This window comes from Schistocerca americana, unplaced genomic scaffold (assembly GCF_021461395.2).
Source record: "Schistocerca americana isolate TAMUIC-IGC-003095 unplaced genomic scaffold, iqSchAmer2.1 HiC_scaffold_263, whole genome shotgun sequence".
Classification (NCBI taxonomy): domain Eukaryota; kingdom Metazoa; phylum Arthropoda; class Insecta; order Orthoptera; family Acrididae; genus Schistocerca; species Schistocerca americana.
This window is the reverse complement of record NW_025725976.1, coordinates 45461-61754: the sequence shown is the minus strand read 5'-3', so window position 1 is coordinate 61754 and position 16294 is coordinate 45461. Positions and strand designations below refer to the sequence as shown.

At 45.8% G+C, this 16294-nt stretch overlaps 31 non-coding genes across 31 annotated transcripts; all 31 read right to left on the bottom strand.

Annotated features, from left to right (window-relative positions):
• Nucleotides 1-239: 239 nt before the first annotated feature.
• Nucleotides 240-311, bottom strand: Trnat-ugu. The gene has a single exon. It is a non-coding gene; the product is annotated as a tRNA-Thr (tRNA).
• A 246-nt stretch (nucleotides 312-557) lies between these two features.
• On the bottom strand, nucleotides 558-629 carry Trnat-ugu. Its single transcript has one exon. It is a non-coding gene; the product is annotated as a tRNA-Thr (tRNA).
• Nucleotides 630-7105: 6476 nt separating this feature from the next.
• Trnat-ugu lies at nucleotides 7106-7177 on the bottom strand. Its single transcript has one exon. It is a non-coding gene; the product is annotated as a tRNA-Thr (tRNA).
• A 246-nt stretch (nucleotides 7178-7423) lies between these two features.
• Nucleotides 7424-7495, bottom strand: Trnat-cgu. The gene has a single exon. It is a non-coding gene; the product is annotated as a tRNA-Thr (tRNA).
• A 246-nt stretch (nucleotides 7496-7741) lies between these two features.
• Nucleotides 7742-7813, bottom strand: Trnat-ugu. The gene has a single exon. It is a non-coding gene; the product is annotated as a tRNA-Thr (tRNA).
• A 246-nt stretch (nucleotides 7814-8059) lies between these two features.
• Trnat-ugu lies at nucleotides 8060-8131 on the bottom strand. Its single transcript has one exon. It is a non-coding gene; the product is annotated as a tRNA-Thr (tRNA).
• Nucleotides 8132-8377: 246 nt separating this feature from the next.
• On the bottom strand, nucleotides 8378-8449 carry Trnat-ugu. The gene has a single exon. It is a non-coding gene; the product is annotated as a tRNA-Thr (tRNA).
• A 246-nt stretch (nucleotides 8450-8695) lies between these two features.
• On the bottom strand, nucleotides 8696-8767 carry Trnat-ugu. The gene has a single exon. It is a non-coding gene; the product is annotated as a tRNA-Thr (tRNA).
• A 246-nt stretch (nucleotides 8768-9013) lies between these two features.
• Trnat-ugu lies at nucleotides 9014-9085 on the bottom strand. The gene has a single exon. It is a non-coding gene; the product is annotated as a tRNA-Thr (tRNA).
• A 246-nt stretch (nucleotides 9086-9331) lies between these two features.
• Trnat-ugu lies at nucleotides 9332-9403 on the bottom strand. Its single transcript has one exon. It is a non-coding gene; the product is annotated as a tRNA-Thr (tRNA).
• Nucleotides 9404-9649: 246 nt separating this feature from the next.
• On the bottom strand, nucleotides 9650-9721 carry Trnat-ugu. Its single transcript has one exon. It is a non-coding gene; the product is annotated as a tRNA-Thr (tRNA).
• Nucleotides 9722-9967: 246 nt separating this feature from the next.
• Trnat-ugu lies at nucleotides 9968-10039 on the bottom strand. The gene has a single exon. It is a non-coding gene; the product is annotated as a tRNA-Thr (tRNA).
• Nucleotides 10040-10285: 246 nt separating this feature from the next.
• On the bottom strand, nucleotides 10286-10357 carry Trnat-ugu. Its single transcript has one exon. It is a non-coding gene; the product is annotated as a tRNA-Thr (tRNA).
• Nucleotides 10358-10603: 246 nt separating this feature from the next.
• Trnat-ugu lies at nucleotides 10604-10675 on the bottom strand. The gene has a single exon. It is a non-coding gene; the product is annotated as a tRNA-Thr (tRNA).
• Nucleotides 10676-10921: 246 nt separating this feature from the next.
• On the bottom strand, nucleotides 10922-10993 carry Trnat-ugu. Its single transcript has one exon. It is a non-coding gene; the product is annotated as a tRNA-Thr (tRNA).
• A 246-nt stretch (nucleotides 10994-11239) lies between these two features.
• On the bottom strand, nucleotides 11240-11311 carry Trnat-ugu. The gene has a single exon. It is a non-coding gene; the product is annotated as a tRNA-Thr (tRNA).
• A 246-nt stretch (nucleotides 11312-11557) lies between these two features.
• Trnat-ugu lies at nucleotides 11558-11629 on the bottom strand. The gene has a single exon. It is a non-coding gene; the product is annotated as a tRNA-Thr (tRNA).
• A 246-nt stretch (nucleotides 11630-11875) lies between these two features.
• On the bottom strand, nucleotides 11876-11947 carry Trnat-ugu. The gene has a single exon. It is a non-coding gene; the product is annotated as a tRNA-Thr (tRNA).
• A 246-nt stretch (nucleotides 11948-12193) lies between these two features.
• Trnat-ugu lies at nucleotides 12194-12265 on the bottom strand. Its single transcript has one exon. It is a non-coding gene; the product is annotated as a tRNA-Thr (tRNA).
• A 246-nt stretch (nucleotides 12266-12511) lies between these two features.
• Nucleotides 12512-12583, bottom strand: Trnat-ugu. The gene has a single exon. It is a non-coding gene; the product is annotated as a tRNA-Thr (tRNA).
• Nucleotides 12584-12829: 246 nt separating this feature from the next.
• Trnat-ugu lies at nucleotides 12830-12901 on the bottom strand. The gene has a single exon. It is a non-coding gene; the product is annotated as a tRNA-Thr (tRNA).
• A 246-nt stretch (nucleotides 12902-13147) lies between these two features.
• Trnat-ugu lies at nucleotides 13148-13219 on the bottom strand. The gene has a single exon. It is a non-coding gene; the product is annotated as a tRNA-Thr (tRNA).
• Nucleotides 13220-13465: 246 nt separating this feature from the next.
• Trnat-ugu lies at nucleotides 13466-13537 on the bottom strand. Its single transcript has one exon. It is a non-coding gene; the product is annotated as a tRNA-Thr (tRNA).
• A 246-nt stretch (nucleotides 13538-13783) lies between these two features.
• Trnat-ugu lies at nucleotides 13784-13855 on the bottom strand. The gene has a single exon. It is a non-coding gene; the product is annotated as a tRNA-Thr (tRNA).
• A 246-nt stretch (nucleotides 13856-14101) lies between these two features.
• Nucleotides 14102-14173, bottom strand: Trnat-ugu. The gene has a single exon. It is a non-coding gene; the product is annotated as a tRNA-Thr (tRNA).
• Nucleotides 14174-14419: 246 nt separating this feature from the next.
• Trnat-ugu lies at nucleotides 14420-14491 on the bottom strand. Its single transcript has one exon. It is a non-coding gene; the product is annotated as a tRNA-Thr (tRNA).
• A 246-nt stretch (nucleotides 14492-14737) lies between these two features.
• Trnat-ugu lies at nucleotides 14738-14809 on the bottom strand. Its single transcript has one exon. It is a non-coding gene; the product is annotated as a tRNA-Thr (tRNA).
• Nucleotides 14810-15055: 246 nt separating this feature from the next.
• Trnat-ugu lies at nucleotides 15056-15127 on the bottom strand. Its single transcript has one exon. It is a non-coding gene; the product is annotated as a tRNA-Thr (tRNA).
• Nucleotides 15128-15373: 246 nt separating this feature from the next.
• Trnat-ugu lies at nucleotides 15374-15445 on the bottom strand. The gene has a single exon. It is a non-coding gene; the product is annotated as a tRNA-Thr (tRNA).
• Nucleotides 15446-15691: 246 nt separating this feature from the next.
• On the bottom strand, nucleotides 15692-15763 carry Trnat-ugu. The gene has a single exon. It is a non-coding gene; the product is annotated as a tRNA-Thr (tRNA).
• A 246-nt stretch (nucleotides 15764-16009) lies between these two features.
• Trnat-ugu lies at nucleotides 16010-16081 on the bottom strand. Its single transcript has one exon. It is a non-coding gene; the product is annotated as a tRNA-Thr (tRNA).
• Nucleotides 16082-16294: the final 213 nt, after the last annotated feature.

Below are 16294 nucleotides of genomic sequence, written 5' to 3'. Positions count from 1 at the left end.
GCTTACACCTCTTTGCGATCGCCACAGCCCTCGAGAAAAATACATTTCAGAGTCCAGAAAATGCGTACAAAGATTTACTCTGCCACAACAATTCGCTACCATTGAGGTCCACAGCGATGACTGACGGGTGCTGCCGTCTTTCGTCTATCGTCATCTGTGATCTTGGCTCAGGCCCGAAAAGACACGCTATTTCGAAATTTTCGGTTCAAAGCATTGCATTGGCCCATTTAAAATTGTGCTGCCCCCTGTGAGAACCGAACTCACGACCCCTGGTTTACAAGACCAGTGCTCTGCCCCTGAGCTAAGGAGGCTGTTACAGCTTACACCTCTTTGTGATCGCCACAGCCCTCGACAAAAATACATTTCAGAGTCCAGAAAATGCGTACAAAGATTTACTCTGCCACAACAATTCGCTACCATTGAGGTCCACAGCGATGACTGACGGGTGCTGCCGTCTTTCGTCTATCGTCATCTGTGATCTTGGCTCAGGCCCGAAAAGACACGCTATTTCGAAATTTTCGGTTCAAAGCATTGCATTGGCCCATTTAAAATTGTGCTGCCCCCTGTGAGAATCGAACTCACGACCCCTGGTTTACAAGACCAGTGCTCTGCCCCTGAGCTAAGGAGGCTGTTACAGCTTACACCTCTTTGCGATCGCCACAGCCCTCGAGAAAAATACATTTCAGAGTCCAGAAAATGCGTACAAAGATTTACTCTGCCACAACAATTCGCTACCATTGAGGTCCACAGCGATGACTGACGGGTGCTGCCGTCTTTCGTCTATCGTCATCTGTGATCTTGGCTCAGGCCCGAAAAGACACGCTATTTCGAAATTTTCGGTTCAAAGCATTGCATTGGCCCATTTAAAATTGTGCTGCTCCCTGTGAGAATCGAACTCACGACCCCTGGTTTACAAGACCAGTGCTCTGCCCCTTTTTTTTTTTTTTTTTTTTTTTTTTTTTTTTTTTTTTATTTTTTTTTTTTTTTTATTAGTGGCCCGTGGGGGGATCGAACCCACGACCTTCGCGTTATCAGCACGACGCTCTAACCAACTTTTTTTTTCTTTTTTTTTTTTTTTCTTTTTTTTTTTCGCTCTACCAAATTTTTTTTTTTTTTTTTTTTTTTTTTTTTTTTTTTTTTTTTTTATTTCGTGCGCTAACCAATTGCGCCACTTTTTTTTTTTTTTTCGCCTTAACCACTTTCTTTTTATTTTTTTTCCGTTTTTTTGAACCACTTTTTATTAAAATTTTTTATAAGTAATAGGCAGAAGGAGGCAAAGTGGGCAGGGGTCAAGAATAATCTGAGGCCTGGCCACAATGTCTCCACCATACCCATCACTGATTTTCGACCTTGTCGCTCCTATGATCCAAAAATACAACTGCCCACTTTAGCAAATTTATTTATTTATTTTTTTTTTTTTTGTTTTTTCCATTTTTTTAATTTTTTTTGTTTTTAATTTTTTTTAATTAGTGTTTCCTCTTTTTTTTATGGTTTTTTATATTATCATGATTAAATGAAAGGAATTTGTTCGTGAAATAAGTAATGCCTCTCCATGTGCATAAAATGAAAAATATAACTCAATCTTCTACTTGTTGTTCCTGCCTTCACTTTTTTTTTAATTTTTTTAAATTTTTTATTTGTTGTCGTTTTTGACCATTTTGTCATAGTGGAAAATCAACAAAAATGAAAGTATAAGAAATGAAACAGACAATAATTCTGCACATAGTAATATAGTCACTCAATACTGTGTGCTTTAGGTTGATGGTGTTTAGCCTATCCCCATTCTATCAAATATAATTTGTAGCATATTACCATATTTCTTCTTGTGGTCTGCATACGTACATATTTTGTGGTATTTGCACTGTAAGTATATCTTGAAATCTGTAACGGTGTCAGTTCCAGCGTCATGAGTTACGTAAGTTACATAATTTCCTAGGAGCCAATAGACGGCATTATTCTTCGTCTCTGGAAAATAACGGTCTTGTGGTCTGTGCAGCACTGACAGCGAGATGTACTGAGGTGAAGACCTTGTAATGAGAGCTATTTGCACCTTGAGCCAATTCCAGATATGTATATTGCCGCCGCAAGTGTATCGATGGATAATTGTGTCCACTAGTCGACATCGTTGACATAGATTGGTGTCACTAAGGCCAATTTCATATAATCTTTCGTTGGTGCTAATGATATTATTAACGGCTTTGTACCATGCTGTTCTTATGTCAGAAGATAAAACTTTTAAATTGATGTTTTGCCAGATAGCAGTCCAGTGTATGTGAGGAAACTGTCTCTCTACTTTATTCTTTCCTTCACACGTCTCCCAGACCCGCATAATATCTCTTGACGTTAGTTGACGTAGCCGTGTAACTTCGTCCCTCAAGTAGCTAAGTTCAATATAAAAGGCTCGCACGTGCTGGAGACGATTGTTAATTTTTTGCACATCAATAGGAGGCTGCAGGCTGCGAGGTTTTAGAATTTCAAAAAGTCGGCTTGAAATACTTTCCGGTACTTCTCTAATGATAGTTAGTTGCCTTTTGACGAAGAGTGCAGAGGCTTTGTTGGTGATATTGATGAGACCTAAACCACCATTTCGGGGATGTAAGGTAGCCACTTTGGCGGTTACTCGAAACAGTTCTCCTTTCCACAGAAAATTTGTGATTCTGGACGTTATGTTCTTGGCTATCATTTTGGGTAGTGGAAAGAGCTGAGCGGTGTGGTATGCTGTAGCTAAGATACACGTGTTGATGTACTTAATCCTCTGAATCTGATTCATATTCCGTGATAAATTTTCCATTATAGCACCCTGCACTTTCCGTGCCGCAGCTTTCCAATTCAACGCAGTCATTTTCATTGGGCATGCGGTCAATGTGACACCAAGCGTCGTATGCTGCCTGACCAGCTTTGCCCACTCTACGTTTATGTGCTCAAAACCCCTAAGATGTAAAATTTTGCTTTTCTTTTCATTTGAATTTGCCCCAGACGCACTGCAGTAAGTCTGCATCACTGCAGCTAACGTAGCTACATCGTCATTATTTCTGATTATGACGCCTACATCATCAGCATAAGCTTTTATAGCTGTTTTGCACCCTGACAGTGTTAAACCTGTTAATTTATCGTGAATACGTTTAAGAAATGGGTCCAGTGAAATGGCAAATAGTGACATAGAAAGGGGGCTTCCCTGAGGAACACCGCGTCGTATTTGGAATTTTCTCGTAGCCTGACTGTTAACTGCTATGCATGCGTTTATTCCTGTCGCCACGTTTTTTATTACGTTTAAGGCTCGCTCCTGGAAACCGAGCTTTTTTAACGTCTTGAAAAGGTAGATATGATTCACGAGATCGAATGCTTTATGAAAATCCAGGAAAACCAGGGCACATTTGATGTTAGTGACGGAAGTGATTGCAATTATATCCCGAAATTCGGCTAAATTGTGAAACAGAGTTTTACCTGCAATGCAGTGTTGATACGGACTAATCAGTCTATTTGCTAAGGATGAAATTTTCTTGTTGAGAATTCTTGCTATTATTTTATAGTCCGCATTGAGCAACGAAATCGGTCGGAAGTTAGTAAGATCTGTGTGTCCTTTAGTTTTGGGGATAAGGACTATTTTACTTTCTTTAAATTCAGAGGGTATCACTGCGCCCTGAAGAACTTCATTTACAATCGCTGTAATTGTCCCTCCCACTATCGGCCAATAGCGGACATAAAATTCTGCAGGTAGACCATCAGGACCTGGGGATTTTTTCAGAGGGGAGGTACACAGAGTCACATAAACGTCCTCATTACAGACGTGCGACAGGAAGGTAACGTTGTCATCATCCGTCAGCTGTGGCACAAGAAAGTCGAGGAAATCATCAATAGATTCCTCGCAGCTGGAATTTTCGGAATATAGGTTATCGAAGTAGCGATAGATCCCATTCAAAATATCTTTCTGTGTCCTAAGACTTGTACCATTCGCCGTCCGTAATTCGTCGATAAGCATTGTTCTTCTGTTTTGAGCGTGCTTCAGAAGGTGGTATAGGGAAGTTGTTTCGTCCTCTGAGACAGATTTCGCCTTGGATTTTATTTTAAGTCCTTCCAGTTGATGCCTCTTAATGCTGAGTAATTTAGCCTTAATTTTTTTGATATCTGTCAGGCGAAGATGTGAACCAGATGTTTGACCATATAGCTCTCTGAGTACTGAGTAATAGAACTCTATAGTGTTCTTAAGATCTCTGGCCCTCTGAAAGCTATATTGCATAATCGTCTTTCTAAGTTTCGGCTTTGTCATTTTTGTCCACCATTCGACGGTAGTCGCGTATCTAGGAAGAGCACGCAGGCATAACGCCCATGCGTCTTTTATCTGATCTTCTAATTCACGGTCTTGTAACAGCGAGACATTTAAATTCCACTGGTTTTTGAAGCGGCGTATTGGCTGCGCTTGTAAATTTATACAGGCCAACACACCGGAATGGTCCGAAAAGTAGACAGGAACCGCTTCTGTTTTCAATAAAGCCGATTCGAGATTGTCGGTAATGTAGAATCTGTCGATTCTGCTGCATGCATTGGAAGTTGCATAAGTGTACTCGACAACAGCAGGGTGTTTGCATTCCCAAGCATCCTTTAGCTTTAAGCTAGTGACGAGATGTTTTAATTCAGCAGAATAATTAAAATTTGGACTCTGATCTTTCCTGTTGAGGACGCAATTAAAATCACCCCCCATTATAAGGTGACTGGGGTTTTTGCGTAATAAGTATATTACCTCGTCTTTAAAAAATCGTGTTCTGTCAGATCTATGTGAGCTGCCGGAAGGGGCATACAAGTTAATAAGGGACACGTTATAAATCTTGAGCCCTATTCCCCTTCCAGATTCCAGTCGTTCTACTTCCGTTACTGGAATCCCATCCCGGATTAAAAAAGCTGTCCCCACGCTAGTTTCGTGGGAGACATTTAGGTGAGCAACATACCCGGGAATATTTAAATCCGACGTGACAACTTCCTGCAGCAGGGCTATATCAGTTCCCGAGTCATATAAAAATTCTTGTAGCGCTGCTATTTTCAATGCCGACCGTATTTTGTTAATATTGACAGTAGCAATAGTATAACACTGGGTCATTGCGTTATTACTCGTTGGATGTTAGGACAGTGAGTAAATAACATGCGACTAAATTATTACTTAGGAGACACAGAAAATTTAGACAGAACAGAACGTCCCATTGAGAGGTTGCTAATTACAGTATTAGTGCAGTCTAGGTTTGAGATTTCCCTCCTGAATCAGTAGAAGATTGATTATCAGGAAGTTCCTCAGGAGATTCTTTCAATGACCCGTGCCTGACAGTTTCGTAACGCACATTTCGGGGTTTCGTGTCACTTTTCACGCTCTTTAACTTCGCTTGATTACGAGGAGCATTGACATTCGGTTGTGGCTTTAACTTCCTTCGTGGAGCATCCGAAGGCTCTGTGACGGGTTTTGTGGTGGTCGGTTGTGACGCCGATCCCGTCGGGTCGTCCAACTGTACGACACGGCCTGTACTGCTTAGCCCTGTCGTGTGGTCAGTACCCTTCGGGGAAGCACTAGCCGTTACAGAGGGTTGATCCAGACACACTAATTGTACCTCGTGACTGTCAGGAGGCTGCTCGTCTTTGCAAACTGTGTCCCCTCCTGATGTTTCGCGGTTATTGCTAGAAACATCCCCGTTTTCGCAGTTTCCCACCAATTGGTTACGTTCTGATTGTTTACAAGCTTCCATCTGCATTTCCTGGAGTTGTGGCATTACTTCCTCCTCGCATTGTTTTTGTTTGCGTGCGGAGTGAGATTTGTCAGACAACTCGTCGTCAGAACAGCTATCAGTTATCTCATGGGGCCGTTTTTTTGTCTGCAATTCGGATGATGCGGGGGTGTCAACATCAGCCTTTTTATCTAAACATGGAAATTGAGTAATATCATTTACGGATAAATCAGAGTGGTTTGCTTGGGCAGTATCCACACCCAGGGGGATAGATACATTATTTGGCAAGACATCGTTTAGGGTAAGTTTCTGGCGTTGCGTTAGATTGCTTTTCAATACAAAAACCCGCCGCGGACAATCCTGTCTAAAGTGGCCAGACTCATTACAAACATGACAGGTCGGTACTTGACCTGAATACACAATTTGCGCCCTGTAGCCATTTACAAATATATGAGACGGAATATTGGTCTTGATGTCCATCTCCACAGATCGAATTCCGTTAAAACACTGCAGTTTGTAGTGACGAGACCAACGTTCATTATTAACAGATTTCACGTCACCATACTTGCAAAGCGCATCCTTAATTAAATCATTATCAATTTCAATAGGTAAGTTAAGCACGCGAACGGTAGTGTAAACAATATCAGCTCGCCAGATCCGAACTTTGCTCTTCGAGCCGTCTCTGTGAATGAATTCTACTTCACTACCCCACTTTGCTAAAAGTCTATCTATCGTCACCGAGCTCTCAAACTTAACAAAAATACAGTATTTATCATTGTCTAACTGCATTGTATGGACGGAATCAGAGTTGACACCAATTACCTCAGTAATCCAATCGTGTATTTCCAGTGACGTTGGCTGGATATGACGGGTTTCCTTGTCGAAAGCGAAGACCAGTGTGTTTTTCCTGACGGTCGTAGACATGATTCAGAACAGGGATGAAACTCCGGTTAAAAAACCGAAATTCCGGCAAGTGACAGAACGGCGATGAACAGCTAAACACTAACGACGATACACAAACACGAAGATGAACGGACAGCCAGCAAAGGAGACAACAGCAGAACACGTATGTAAACAACACAATCGGAGCGCAGCAGTACACACGTCCACACGGTAGCACAGCTGAAGCGCGACTACCCCTGAGCTAAGGAGGCTGTTACAGCTTACACCTCTTTGCGATCGCCACAGCCCTCGACAAAAATACATTTCAGAGTCCAGAAAATGCGTACAAAGATTTACTCTGCCACAACAATTCGCTACCATTGAGGTCCACAGCGATGACTGACGGGTGCTGCCGTCTATCGTCTATCGTCATCTGTGATCTTGGCTCAGGCCCGAAAAGACACGCTATTTCGAAATTTTCGGTTCAAAGCATTGCATTGGCCCATTTAAAATTGTGCTGCCCCCTGTGAGAATCGAACTCACGACCCCTGGTTTACAAGACCAGTGCTCTGCCCCTAAGCTAAGGAGGCTGTTACAGCTTACACCTCTTTGCGATCGCCACAGCCCTCGACAAAAATACATTTCAGAGTCCAGAAAATGCGTACAAAGATTTACTCTGCCACAACAATTCGCTACCATTGAGGTCCACAGCGATGACTGACGGGTGCTGCCGTCTTTCGTCTATCGTCATCTGTGATCTTGGCTCAGGCCCGAAAAGACACGCTATTTCGAAATTTTCGGTTCAAAGCATTGCATTGGCCCATTTAAAATTGTGCTGCCCCCTGTGAGAATCGAACTCACGACCCCTGGTTTACGAGACCAGTGCTCTGCCCCTGAGCTAAGGAGGCTGTTACAGCTTACACCTCTTTGCGATCGCCACAGCCCTCGAGAAAAATACATTTCAGTGTCCAGAAAATGCGTACAAAGATTTACTCTGCCACAACAATTCGCTACCATTGAGGTCCACAGCGATGACTGACGGGTGCTGCCGTCTTTCGTCTATCGTCATCTGTGATCTTGGCTCAGGCCCGAAAAGACACGCTATTTCGAAATTTTCGGTTCAAAGCATTGCATTGGCCCATTTAAAATTGTGCTGCCCCCTGTGAGAATCGAACTCACGACCCCTGGTTTACAAGACCAGTGCTCTGCCCCTGAGCTAAGGAGGCTGTTACAGCTTACACCTCTTTGCGATCGCCACAGCCCTCGACAAAAATACATTTCAGAGTCCAGAAAATGCGTACAAAGATTTACTCTGCCACAACAATTCGCTACCATTGAGGTCCACAGCGATGACTGACGGGTGCTGCCGTCTTTCGTCTATCGTCATCTGTGATCTTGGCTCAGGCCCGAAAAGACACGCTATTTCGAAATTTTCGGTTCAAAGCATTGCATTGGCCCATTTAAAATTGTGCTGCCCCCTGTGAGAATCGAACTCACGACCCCTGGTTTACAAGACCAGTGCTCTGCCCCTGAGCTAAGGAGGCTGTTACAGCTTACACCTCTTTGCGATCGCCACAGCCCTCGACAAAAATACATTTCAGAGTCCAGAAAATGCGTACAAAGATTTACTCTGCCACAACAATTCGCTACCATTGAGGTCCACAGCGATGACTGACGGGTGCTGCCGTCTTTCGTCTATCGTCATCTGTGATCTTGGCTCAGGCCCGAAAAGACACGCTATTTCGAAATTTTCGGTTCAAAGCATTGCATTGGCCCATTTAAAATTGTGCTGCCCCCTGTGAGAATCGAACTCACGACCCCTGGTTTACAAGACCAGTGCTCTGCCCCTGAGCTAAGGAGGCTGTTACAGCTTACACCTCTTTGCGATCGCCACAGCCCTCGACATAAATACATTTCAGAGTCCAGAAAATGCGTACAAAGATTTACTCTGCCACAACAATTCGCTACCATTGAGGTCCACAGCGATGACTGACGGGTGCTGCCGTCTTTCGTCTATCGTCATCTGTGATCTTGGCTCAGGCCCGAAAAGACACGCTATTTCGAAATTTTCGGTTCAAAGCATTGCATTGGCCCATTTAAAATTGTGCTGCCCCCTGTGAGAATCGAACTCACGACCCCTGGTTTACAAGACCAGTGCTCTGCCCCTGAGCTAAGGAGGCTGTTACAGCTTACACCTCTTTGCGATCGCCACAGCCCTCGACAAAAATACATTTCAGAGTCCAGAAAATGCGTACAAAGATTTACTCTGCCACAACAATTCGCTACCATTGAGGTCCACAGCGATGACTGACGGGTGCTGCCGTCTTTCGTCTATCGTCATCTGTGATCTTGGCTCAGGCCCGAAAAGACACGCTATTTCGAAATTTTCGGTTCAAAGCATTGCATTGGCCCATTTAAAATTGTGCTGCCCCCTGTGAGAATCGAACTCACGACCCCTGGTTTACAAGACCAGTGCTCTGCCCCTGAGCTAAGGAGGCTGTTACAGCTTACACCTCTTTGCGATCGCCACAGCCCTCGACAAAAATACATTTCAGAGTCCAGAAAATGCGTACAAAGATTTACTCTGCCACAACAATTCGCTACCATTGAGGTCCACAGCGATGACTGACGGGTGCTGCCGTCTTTCGTCTATCGTCATCTGTGATCTTGGCTCAGGCCCGAAAAGACACGCTATTTCGAAATTTTCGGTTCAAAGCATTGCATTGGCCCATTTAAAATTGTGCTGCCCCCTGTGAGAATCGAACTCACGACCCCTGGTTTACAAGACCAGTGCTCTGCCCCTGAGCTAAGGAGGCTGTTACAGCTTACACCTCTTTGCGATCGCCACAGCCCTCGACAAAAATACATTTCAGAGTCCAGAAAATGCGTACAAAGATTTACTCTGCCACAACAATTCGCTACCATTGAGGTCCACAGCGATGACTGACGGGTGCTGCCGTCTTTCGTCTATCGTCATCTGTGATCTTGGCTCAGGCCCGAAAAGACACGCTATTTCGAAATTTTCGGTTCAAAGCATTGCATTGGCCCATTTAAAATTGTGCTGCCCCCTGTGAGAATCGAACTCACGACCCCTGGTTTACAAGACCAGTGCTCTGCCCCTGAGCTAAGGAGGCTGTTACAGCTTACACCTCTTTGCGATCGCCACAGCCCTCGACAAAAATACATTTCAGAGTCCAGAAAATGCGTACAAAGATTTACTCTGCCACAACAATTCGCTACCATTGAGGTCCACAGCGATGACTGACGGGTGCTGCCGTCTTTCGTCTATCGTCATCTGTGATCTTGGCTCAGGCCCGAAAAGACACGCTATTTCGAAATTTTCGGTTCAAAGCATTGCATTGGCCCATTTAAAATTGTGCTGCCCCCTGTGAGAATCGAACTCACGACCCCTGGTTTACAAGACCAGTGCTCTGCCCCTGAGCTAAGGAGGCTGTTACAGCTTACACCTCTTTGCGATCGCCACAGCCCTCGACAAAAATACATTTCAGAGTCCAGAAAATGCGTACAAAGATTTACTCTGCCACAACAATTCGCTACCATTGAGGTCCACAGCGATGACTGACGGGTGCTGCCGTCTTTCGTCTATCGTCATCTGTGATCTTGGCTCAGGCCCGAAAAGACACGCTATTTCGAAATTTTCGGTTCAAAGCATTGCATTGGCCCATTTAAAATTGTGCTGCCCCCTGTGAGAATCGAACTCACGACCCCTGGTTTACAAGACCAGTGCTCTGCCCCTGAGCTAAGGAGGCTGTTACAGCTTACACCTCTTTGCGATCGCCACAGCCCTCGACAAAAATACATTTCAGAGTCCAGAAAATGCGTACAAAGATTTACTCTGCCACAACAATTCGCTACCATTGAGGTCCACAGCGATGACTGACGGGTGCTGCCGTCTTTCGTCTATCGTCATCTGTGATCTTGGCTCAGGCCCGAAAAGACACGCTATTTCGAAATTTTCGGTTCAAAGCATTGCATTGGCCCATTTAAAATTGTGCTGCCCCCTGTGAGAATCGAACTCACGACCCCTGGTTTACAAGACCAGTGCTCTGCCCCCGAGCTAAGGAGGCTGTTACAGCTTACACCTCTTTGCGATCGCCACAGCCCTCGACAAAAATACATTTCAGAGTCCAGAAAATGCGTACAAAGATTTACTCTGCCACAACAATTCGCTACCATTGAGGTCCACAGCGATGACTGACGGGTGCTGCCGTCTTTCGTCTATCGTCATCTGTGATCTTGGCTCAGGCCCGAAAAGACACGCTATTTCGAAATTTTCGGTTCAAAGCATTGCATTGGCCCATTTAAAATTGTGCTGCCCCCTGTGAGAATCGAACTCACGACCCCTGGTTTACAAGACCAGTGCTCTGCCCCTGAGCAAAGGAGGCTGTTACAGCTTACACCTCTTTGCGATCGCCACAGCCCTCGACAAAAATACATTTCAGAGTCCAGAAAATGCGTACAAAGATTTACTCTGCCACAACAATTCGCTACCATTGAGGTCCACAGCGATGACTGACGGGTGCTGCCGTCTTTCGTCTATCGTCATCTGTGATCTTGGCTCAGGCCCGAAAAGACACGCTATTTCGAAATTTTCGGTTCAAAGCATTGCATTGGCCCATTTAAAATTGTGCTGCCCCCTGTGAGAATCGAACTCACGACCCCTGGTTTACAAGACCAGTGCTCTGCCCCTGAGCTAAGGAGGCTGTTACAGCTTACACCTCTTTGCGATCGCCACAGCCCTCGACAAAAATACATTTCAGAGTCCAGAAAATGCGTACAAAGATTTACTCTGCCACAACAATTCGCTACCATTGAGGTCCACAGCGATGACTGACGGGTGCTGCCGTCTTTCGTCTATCGTCATCTGTGATCTTGGCTCAGGCCCGAAAAGACACGCTATTTCGAAATTTTCGGTTCAAAGCATTGCATTGGCCCATTTAAAATTGTGCTGCCCCCTGTGAGAATCGAACTCACGACCCCTGGTTTACAAGACCAGTGCTCTGCCCCTGAGCAAAGGAGGCTGTTACAGCTTACACCTCTTTGCGATCGCCACAGCCCTCGACAAAAATACATTTCAGAGTCCAGAAAACGCGTACAAAGATTTACTCTGCCACAACAATTCGCTACCATTGAGGTCCACAGCGATGACTGACGGGTGCTGCAGTCTTTCGTCTATCGTCATCTGTGATCTTGGCTCAGGCCCGAAAAGACACGCTATTTCGAAATTTTCGGTTCAAAGCATTGCATTGGCCCATTTAAAATTGTGCTGCCCCCTGTGAGAATCGAACCCACGACCCCTGGTTTACAAGACCAGTGCTCTGCCCCTGAGCTAAGGAGGCTGTTACAGCTTACACCTCTTTGCGATCGCCACAGCCCTCGAGAAAAATACATTTCAGAGTCCAGAAAATGCGTACAAAGATTTACTCTGCCACAACAATTCGCTACCATTGAGGTCCACAGCGATGACTGACGGGTGCTGCCGTCTTTCGTCTATCGTCATCTGTGATCTTGGCTCAGGCCCGAAAAGACACGCTATTTCGAAATTTTCGGTTCAAAGCATTGCATTGGCCCATTTAAAATTGTGCTGCCCCCTGTGAGAATCGAACTCACGACCCCTGGTTTACAAGACCAGTGCTCTGCCCCTGAGCTAAGGAGGCTGTTACAGCTTACACCTCTTTGCGATCGCCACAGCCCTCGAGAAAAATACATTTCAGAGTCCAGAAAATGCGTACAAAGATTTACTCTGCCACAACAATTCGCTACCATTGAGGTCCACAGCGATGACTGACGGGTGCTGCCGTCTTTCGTCTATCGTCATCTGTGATCTTGGCTCAGGCCCGAAAAGACACGCTATTTCGAAATTTTCGGTTCAAAGCATTGCATTGGCCCATTTAAAATTGTGCTGCCCCCTGTGAGAATCGAACTCACGACCCCTGGTTTACAAGACCAGTGCTCTGCCCCTGAGCTAAGGAGGCTGTTACAGCTTACACCTCTTTGCGATCGCCACAGCCCTCGACAAAAATACATTTCAGAGTCCAGAAAATGCGTACAAAGATTTACTCTGCCACAACAATTCGCTACCATTGAGGTCCACAGCGATGACTGACGGGTGCTGCCGTCTTTCGTCTATCGTCATCTGTGATCTTGGCTCAGGCCCGAAAAGACACGCTATTTCGAAATTTTCGGTTCAAAGCATTGCATTGGCCCATTTAAAATTGTGCTGCCCCCTGTGAGAATCGAACTCACGACCCCTGGTTTACAAGACCAGTGCTCTGCCCCTGAGCTAAGGAGGCTGTTACAGCTTACACCTCTTTGCGATCGCCACAGCCCTCGACAAAAATACATTTCAGAGTCCAGAAAATGCGTACAAAGATTTACTCTGCCACAACAATTCGCTACCATTGAGGTCCACAGCGATGACTGACGGGTGCTGCCGTCTTTCGTCTATCGTCATCTGTGATCTTGGCTCAGGCCCGAAAAGACACGCTATTTCGAAATTTTCGGTTCAAAGCATTGCATTGGCCCATTTAAAATTGTGCTGCCCCCTGTGAGAATCGAACTCACGACCCCTGGTTTACAAGACCAGTGCTCTGCCCCTGAGCTAAGGAGGCTGTTACAGCTTACACCTCTTTGCGATCGCCACAGCCCTCGACAAAAATACATTTCAGAGTCCAGAAAATGCGTACAAAGATTTACTCTGCCACAACAATTCGCTACCATTGAGGTCCACAGCGATGACTGACGGGTGCTGCCGTCTTTCGTCTATCGTCATCTGTGATCTTGGCTCAGGCCCGAAAAGACACGCTATTTCGAAATTTTCGGTTCAAAGCATTGCATTGGCCCATTTAAAATTGTGCTGCCCCCTGTGAGAATCGAACTCACGACCCCTGGTTTACAAGACCAGTGCTCTGCCCCTGAGCTAAGGAGGCTGTTACAGCTTACACCTCTTTGCGATCGCCACACCCCTCGACAAAAATACATTTCAGAGTCCAGAAAATGCGTACAAAGATTTACTCTGCCACAACAATTCGCTACCATTGAGGTCCACAGCGATGACTGACGGGTGCTGCCGTCTTTCGTCTATCGTCATCTGTGATCTTGGCTCAGGCCCGAAAAGACACGCTATTTCGAAATTTTCGGTTCAAAGCATTGCATTGGCCCATTTAAAATTGTGCTGCCCCCTGTGAGAATCGAACTCACGACCCCTGGTTTACAAGACCAGTGCTCTGCCCCTGAGCTAAGGAGGCTGTTACAGCTTACACCTCTTTGCGATCGCCACAGCCCTCGACAAAAATACATTTCAGAGTCCAGAAAATGCGTACAAAGATTTACTCTGCCACAACAATTCGCTACCATTGAGGTCCACAGCGATGACTGACGGGTGCTGCCGTCTTTCGTCTATCGTCATCTGTGATCTTGGCTCAGGCCCGAAAAGACACGCTATTTCGAAATTTTCGGTTCAAAGCATTGCATTGGCCCATTTAAAATTGTGCTGCCCCCTGTGAGAATCGAACTCACGACCCCTGGTTTACAAGACCAGTGCTCTGCCCCTGAGCTAAGGAGGCTGTTACAGCTTACACCTCTTTGCGATCGCCACAGCCCTCGAGAAAAATACATTTCAGAGTCCAGAAAATGCGTACAAAGATTTACTCTGCCACAACAATTCGCTACCATTGAGGTCCACAGCGATGACTGACGGGTGCTGCCGTCTTTCGTCTATCGTCATCTGTGATCTTGGCTCAGGCCCGAAAAGACACGCTATTTCGAAATTTTCGGTTCAAAGCATTGCATTGGCCCATTTAAAATTGTGCTGCCCCCTGTGAGAATCGAACTCACGACCCCTGGTTTACAAGACCAGTGCTCTGCCCCTGAGCTAAGGAGGCTGTTACAGCTTACACCTCTTTGCGATCGCCACAGCCCTCGACATAAATACATTTCAGAGTCCAGAAAATGCGTACAAAGATTTACTCTGCCACAACAATTCGCTACCATTGAGGTCCACAGCGATGACTGACGGGTGCTGCCGTCTTTCGTCTATCGTCATCTGTGATCTTGGCTCAGGCCCGAAAAGACACGCTATTTCGAAATTTTCGGTTCAAAGCATTGCATTGGCCCATTTAAAATTGTGCTGCCCCCTGTGAGAATCGAACTCACGACCCCTGGTTTACAAGACCAGTGCTCTGCCCCTGAGCTAAGGAGGCTGTTACAGCTTACACCTCTTTGCGATCGCCACAGCCCTCGACAAAAATACATTTCAGAGTCCAGAAAATGCGTACAAAGATTTACTCTGCCACAACAATTCGCTACCATTGAGGTCCACAGCGATGACTGACGGGTGCTGCCGTCTTTCGTCTATCGTCATCTGTGATCTTGGCTCAGGCCCGAAAAGACACGCTATTTCGAAATTTTCGGTTCAAAGCATTGCATTGGCCCATTTAAAATTGTGCTGCCCCCTGTGAGAATCGAACTCACGACCCCTGGTTTACAAGACCAGTGCTCTGCCCCTGAGCTAAGGAGGCTGTTACAGCTTACACCTCTTTGCGATCGCCACAGCCCTCGACAAAAATACATTTCAGAGTCCAGAAAATGCGTACAAAGATTTACTCTGCCACAACAATTCGCTACCATTGAGGTCCACAGCGATGACTGACGGGTGCTGCCGTCTTTCGTCTATCGTCATCTGTGATCTTGGCTCAGGCCCGAAAAGACACGCTATTTCGAAATTTTCGGTTCAAAGCATTGCATTGGCCCATTTAAAATTGTGCTGCCCCCTGTGAGAATCGAACTCACGACCCCTGGTTTACAAGACCAGTGCTCTGCCCCTGAGCTAAGGAGGCTGTTACAGCTTACACCTCTTTGCGATCGCCACAGCCCTCGACAAAAATACATTTCAGAGTCCAGAAAATGCGTACAAAGATTTACTCTGCCACAACAATTCGCTACCATTGAGGTCCACAGCGATGACTGACGGGTGCTGCCGTCTTTCGTCTATCGTCATCTGTGATCTTGGCTCAGGCCCGAAAAGACACGCTATTTCGAAATTTTCGGTTCAAAGCATTGCATTGGCCCATTTAAAATTGTGCTGCCCCCTGTGAGAATCGAACTCACGACCCCTGGTTTACAAGACCAGTGCTCTGCCCCTGAGCTAAGGAGGCTGTTACAGCTTACACCTCTTTGCGATCGCCACAGCCCTCGACAAAAATACATTTCAGAGTCCAGAAAATGCGTACAAAGATTTACTCTGCCACAACAATTCGCTACCATTGAGGTCCACAGCGATGACTGACGGGTGCTGCCGTCTTTCGTCTATCGTCATCTGTGATCTTGGCTCAGGCCCGAAAAGACACGCTATTTCGAAATTTTCGGTTCAAAGCATTGCATTGGCCCATTTAAAATTGTGCTGCCCCCTGTGAGAATCGAACTCACGACCCCTGGTTTACAAGACCAGTGCTCTGCCCCTGAGCTAAGGAGGCTGTTACAGCTTACACCTCTTTGCGATCGCCACACCCCTCGACAAAAATACATTTCAGAGTCCAGAAAATGCGTACAAAGATTTACTCTGCCACAACAATTCGCTACCATTGAGGTCCACAGCGATGACTGACGGGTGCTGCCGTCTTTCGTCTATCGTCATCTGTGATCTTGGCTCAGGCCCGAAAAGACACGCTATTTCGAAATTTTCGGTT